The sequence below is a fragment of the Gavialis gangeticus genome, unplaced genomic scaffold (genome assembly GCF_001723915.1).
Source record: "Gavialis gangeticus isolate Ggan-Ray unplaced genomic scaffold, GavGan_comp1, whole genome shotgun sequence".
Lineage (NCBI taxonomy): Eukaryota > Metazoa > Chordata > Crocodylia > Gavialidae > Gavialis > Gavialis gangeticus.
Window position 1 is genome coordinate 139,261,938 of NW_017728992.1, and position 4,617 is coordinate 139,266,554.

General features: G+C 36.9%; 1 long non-coding RNA gene across 2 annotated transcripts in view; it reads left to right on the forward strand.

Moving 5' to 3' along the window:
* The window catches only part of LOC109304976, a 260,039-nt gene that overhangs the window by 108,884 nt on the left and 146,538 nt on the right, over positions 1 to 4,617 (forward strand). Inside the window, exon 8 of one of the 2 annotated variants that reach the window (XR_002099523.1) lies at positions 379 to 2,248. The exons of the other annotated variant lie outside the window; for it this stretch is intronic. This is a non-coding gene — a long non-coding RNA (uncharacterized LOC109304976). Of the gene's footprint in view, positions 1 to 378; positions 2,249 to 4,617 lie in introns of those variants that run through there. 2 annotated transcript variants of the gene reach the window in all.

Sequence of the window (4,617 nt, forward strand, 5' to 3'; positions counted from 1 at the left end):
AAAAAAAAAAAATAAAATAAAAAATTAGTGTTTTAGTTCTTAAGGCTATATTGAATATCTTTTCAATATGTTTTACAAGAAAAGTATACATTATGTGAAGTTTTTCATATACCATATAACCTGAAGGTTGTTAAAGTATCATCCAGCTGAAATATAGTTAAGATAGCCTAAGTTCAATCTGTACTGAAAGAGCAAATATTTGGTATGTATTAGTTTTATATTCCATATCTGGCTAAATCAGACATACCCATGCTCCCATCCTCCTCCTCCTGCATATTCAGGCAGGTGGAACATATGTGACATGACTGTATATATGTTAAGAGTATGTTCCACATCTGCTGATGAAAACCACATTACCACAGTGTATGTTCATTCCAGCTTGCCTAATATTCTTCTGAGTCAGTGTGGAGGCGCCTGTTATAAATTTTCTTTCCCATGAGGCCATGAACTGAATCTACTTTGCACTTGATGCGTTCTCACAAGTTACAAGCTGGCAGACACCAGATGGTGCTACGAAGACTCCTGTCACGAACCTGCACGTGTGCACAAACTTTAAATTAAACTGAAGATTGGGAGATTTTACTGGTGAACAGTTGTCTGCCAGATACTTTAAAGATCATAAATTTTTGGTGAAGTTTCCTTTTATTGTGGAGAGCTAGCCCTGATAATACTTTGAGATTGTTTTATCCTTTCAAACATGGCTAAATAAATTCATGTTCAATTTATTGCATTATTCCTGCGAGAAGGAGGAGCTTAACTAAAAATATCTCATTTGCATCAAAGCTGGGCATGAGCTGATGTTGTTTTTCCTCTCTCACTTCTCTGTCTTAAGCTGTATCTACAGTTATTTGATTATATAATTGGGTGGGCTAATGTTTGGTTCATTCTATTCTTACATTGCTATTGACTCTTCACATTGCATGTATAGTCACCATAACAATAAAAGTACAGGTAAGTATAATAATTGTTCTTTAAAGTATCCTCATAAAGGTGTGTATCTGTATGTTCTTTATTGATATGAAAATGAAGGAACTGGTACTTGTTTGTCCAAGAAACTTATTCACTTCAAATGAGTGGGTGTGTGGTATTTTCCGAGTCTACTCCAGAGGTGTCCTACTCTTGAGTATGGATTTTTTTCCCCTGAAGTGGGTGAAATTTTCAGTTGCCTAGATTAAATGTACATTGCTTGCAGTCCAATCTCTGCACTTCAGCCCTCTTTGTAACATTCCAGTTCAGTCATTTTTAGACAACAGTCAGCAATGCATTCCCTCAAAATGACTGAATCCTGGTGGACCAGCATCTCCCCTAGATTCTGTACAACATGGCTAAGCTAACTGAAATTGCTTTCCAGAGAAAAATAAGATGCCAGATCAGGCTGTTCCTACAGTATTACTGAGATTGTATATCTTATTTTGGGTGAGTTTTTGAAGGTACAGAAAACATTTCATTCTGATATACTGTTTTCTAAGAAAAAACATATTTTAGCAGAGTATACAATCAAGTATGTGGATGTAACATTCCATAAGAGGGTTTTCCGGTCGAGATTGGTGGAATTTATAATATTCCAGAAAGCAGAAATGGATTCACCCATGGTAAAACAGCATGAATTTCATGCTTCTAAACTGCCAGAATGTGGGCCTTCATTTGGAAGGATACAGGATACATTTGCTAAGCACAGGACAGAGTGCCTTTAAGAAAACATGGAAGCAAAAATTCAGAAGATTAAGGGAACTCCCTTTTGTCTGTTCATTAACCCCCTTTCTCTCTGCCATGGATATTATGTGACTAATTTTACTACAGCAAGCAGATATCAACTAAGCCTGTACTGTGGCTGCTAGTTGTAAAGGTCACAACAAGATTTGTCATAGCCATAACATACTTCCAATGAGGTGACTAAAGTGGGCCTAGAGACTCCAGGTAACACAAGCTAGAGAGATGTGCTCATGCCACATACTGATGGCAAAAGGACCTCAGAGCTGCTTTGGTTTGCTGGAAGCTCATGGATAGTCTCTAATTAAATTGGACCACAAATACAAATGAACACAATATCCATGGCACTTGGAGTGCATATAAATGTTCTGGAGATGACAGTAATTATTCATAAAGTATAGATTGTGGGTATTCATCAACATGTGGTCCTGATTTAAACAGACATTCAAGTAACTATGTTTTACGTTTACAACAGGAAGAACCATAGGATTGCCCTCTGTGTGGAGAATCTCTGTAAGTGTGACAGCCAGCAATGTTCAAGGAGGTATCCTACTTCAGGATTTGCTATTAAAAAAAGAGGTTGCTTTTTGAGTATAGAAGAAATCTACTTTTTATTTTGCTAAATGTAAAGTAGATTTTAAATAATGCCTATAGTACCTGACAAGAAAGGAGACTGCAACTCAAATGAAATTGGTTAGCAGTGATCAAGAAGTGATGCAATGCTTTTAAAAAAACAAAACAGCAAAATAAAAGGACTGAGAAAAAACATTCTACCAAGCAACATTTTATCACTAATCAGTACAAAGAAGTCCTTGTTTGTTTTTCTGACATTACCTTTCAAGCAACTAATCTTGGATTCATTCACAAGAAGGACAGAACATTGGTGTCCATTGTAGTCCATTACTGGCCCAAATAGTTATCGTTATTAATACTGCTGTAAGGAATTGTGATTAATTATGAGAGGCTGGAAACTGCATTACAGTATTTGTAATTTGGAAAATTACAATAGACAAACACTCTTCATGGGGGAGTTTAGCATGCAGAATATGGGGCTGAATCACAATTTCAGTGAATGGACTTTTCTGCCGGTTTCATCTGTTTTTAAAAATGGCAGAAAACTTTAGACACCATAATAGTAGAGGGAGATATTGTCTTGTAGGGGTATCAATATGAAAACCAGAGGAGCTGGTTTTCATATTGAAAGAGTACATTATCCAAAGACTACCTTATCCAAGGATAACAAAATTGATATCTCTCTTGGATTGGGCTTTCAGGTGCTATCAAACTGCAGACAATACATAATGTAATAACGAATTCTTGTAACAGTGCTTTTAAAAAAGAATGAAAAGTAAAATGAATGAGGCATACATTAAGCCACTTCAGAGTGTGCATTACTCAGTTATTGACACAATGTTAGTTAGCTGTGGGCATGAAGCCTGGCTCAAATTTGAAGTCACCAATATGGCAACTGATGTGCACTGTGTTCTCTCTTATTACTTTATTGTTGAAATGTTCAAAAGTTTGTGCTTCTAGTCATTTTAACATTGACTTTTCAACTTTTGTTTCTGAGAGCCAGGGTGATAACCTTTAATTAAATTTAAATAAATGATAAATACATTTAACCTGTAAGGTTAAATAATGTTGATTTACTGAATTTTGAAAGAGAATAGGGACAGTGAATATATTTTCCTGAGAAATTATATGCAAGAAGACTGTTACATTGTGTTAATTTTACAACTGGTAATCACAAATATATTTGATCTATGGCCAAAATATGTTAACTTATGGTTTCTATAAGTAATGGTGACTTTCCAACTCACTTTAAGAAGGTGAAGAATGAAATAAATAAAAAATTCATAAACTTAGTTCTGGACTGTCATCTGAAAATTAAGGACAGATAAATGGTTATCTATAATAGTTCAGAAGAGAAAGCAATGATATGAAGGGCAAACAGGAGTAAAAACTCATAAGTTTTTCCATTTATGTGGTTTGTCTTGTGTATCTTCCACTACAATAAGTTTCTTATCTGAAATATTACAGCCTCACCTACTGAAAACAATTAGCCAAAGAACTTTCAAGGCTGGCAGAAGAATACAAGTCCCACATACTCACTCATACCTCCACTTCGTTTCCTTTCTTGTCATGATAGCATAGCGCAAGGAGCTGAGGTTATACCTAAATCCTCAGCTCCAAATCTTTTCTATAGTAAATTTTTCTTCTAGCCCCAGAATACAAAATAGAAGAGAAAGAAAAAGAAGGAATCCAAATAAAGGGGCTTAAGAAATATAGACCATGAGAATTTTCCTCTGGAGCAAAATTACACAGGTCAGAGGTAGACGCACATCCAGCTCTCCAGAAGGATCTGTCTACAGAAGGAACTAATACCAGCGTCTTTGCCCCTAGGTAGGGAGGGGGCAGCTTATTTTTGTTGAGCAAACAGGTACCTAGAGAAAAAATTGACAAGAACAGTGGGTACACAGCCCACACTGATGTAACCTATACTAATTACATTCTGAGAAGTAACTTTGTCCACAGTGGGTGCATACAGACAAGCGTGTATGTGTGCTTTGTAGCCTCTCAAAGGCTTTTGAGGCACTGTAGAATGCATGCAGTGCACATCAAAAGGTTCTCTGCACTGCATATTTGCATTACAGAGCCAAAATTAGATACTGGGATATCCCAGTATCTAAAAACAAGGGTTTTAAAAAAAGCAGCATGGTACATGTGGCAGCAGTGTGCACCACCCAAAACCAGAGATAGGCTAGCCAGAGCCATGATTTAGCCGCTGGCCAAGCCTATGCACCTGTATAGCTGCCACAGCAGCCCTGGGAGGCCACCAGGACTCCATGTAAGGCTTCTGGGGCCAGCCACCCAATCCAGGGCAATTTTCTCTATGCCAGAGTTCAC